Here is a 1,706-nt window from a genome sequence, read left to right as displayed (position 1 = left end):
GGGAGGTGTCCGCCCCCTGCCCTGCCCCGCCCCGCCGCCGGGACACCTCCGCGGGTTTCCCCCGATCCCGGTTTGCTGCCTGATCCCCTCCCGGCGCATCCTCCGGGGGATTCCCCCCTCCACAGTCCCCTCATGGCGTCCCCAGCGCTCTGAGACCACCCCAGTTTGTCCGGGCACCCCCATCCAGCCCGAATCTAGGATCCGCTCCCAGCCCAGCCCGGCCTCTCTGCCCAGCCTGGTCCAGGACTCCCTACCCCGGATGCTGCTGGAACCCCAAACCCAGAATGGCCCTCAGACCCTAACACTGCGGCCAGCTTGGCTTGGGACCCCTGCACAGCCTGGATCCAGCATGTCCCCTTCCACCCTAGTCCTGAGACCCCTCTCCCAGCGTGACCCTCAGATTCTGGGACCCTTCTGGCTCATGCAACCCCTCCCAGTGCCCCAGTTCCCCCGGCACCCAAGGAGACAGGGGCCTGTCCTGCCTGCTGTCCTCTCCAGCCCCCCCAGGCAGGCAGTGTCTGCAGAGGGGTCTGGTGAACTGCCCACAGCCACCAGTGCAGAGGGGAGAAGGGAGAGAAATCAGGAATGACTTTGAGCCCAAGAGGAAGGAAGAGATGGGAAAAGGGGTTAAGGTTTGGGGGTTTTTCTCATTACCCTGTTCTGATTTGATTGGTGATAATTATATAAAAGGGGAGATTTAGATCAGATATTAGGAAGAAGTTCTTGGCTGTGAGGGTGGGCAGGCCCTGGCGCAGGGTGCCCAGAGAAGTTGTGGCTGCCCCTGGATCCCTGGAAGTGTCCAAGGCCAGGCTGGACAGGGCTTGGAGCAACCTGGGATAGTGGAAATTGTCCCTGCCCATGGTAGGAGCTTGGAACAAGATGGGCTTTAAGGTCCCTTCCAGCCCAAACCATTCCATTATTCCATTATTTTATGAATTTCCATTAATTTCCCCAAATTTAGTCTATTTTACCCATGCCTGCATCTGGTGATGTATACTGGTCCTTAGCTTGATCTTTTCCTTGCATTTTCCCTCCCTGCTCAGTTGAAGAGGGAGTGACGCAGTAGCTTTGGGGGCACCTGGCCAGGGTGAGCCTCCACAAAGGTGGGGTCATCACCGCTCAGAAAGGTGGATCACAGCCACAACTGCACCCCGAGAGAGCCCCTGCCAGCGGGGGGGTGGCCCAGACGGGGTGTGGGGGCAAAGGGAGGCATGGGGGGACTGCAGGAGGAGTTGTGTGGGGGCGTGGGTGTACGGGGGGCTCTAGGAGGGGCTGCTGACTGCAGTGGGCTGTGAGGGGGCACTCTGGGAGGGGCTACAGGAGGAGCGGGGGGATGTGTGGAGGGGCTGTAGCCGGTGCGTGGGTAGCATGTCACAGCCCCGCACGTCTGTGGTACCACAGGAGGGGCACATCCTCTGAACCTGTTCCAGCCCTGTTGCCTGCAGCCTCTCGCCCCAGCCAGGTTCTCCTGCAGCCCCCGCTTCTGGCGCAATGTGGGGCCAGCACTCCCCTCCCGTGCTATGCACCCCCAAAGTGGAGGTGCTTCTTCAGCGGGAGCAGGAGCTGCAGCCTCATGCCCGCAGCCCGGCTGCCGAGCTCTGTGGTGCAGGGAGGACGCCCCAGCCCATCCCTGGGCAGGCATCACTGGGCACACCCTGCCTGCCAGGGCACCTCAGGGATCCTGGCAGCATCCCGGTGCCACCGCC

The sequence above is a fragment of the Geospiza fortis genome, unplaced genomic scaffold (genome assembly GCF_000277835.1).
Source record: "Geospiza fortis unplaced genomic scaffold, GeoFor_1.0 scaffold412, whole genome shotgun sequence".
Taxonomy (NCBI): domain Eukaryota; kingdom Metazoa; phylum Chordata; class Aves; order Passeriformes; family Thraupidae; genus Geospiza; species Geospiza fortis.
The sequence above is the reverse complement of the archived record's forward strand: the minus strand, read 5'-3'. Positions refer to the sequence as shown.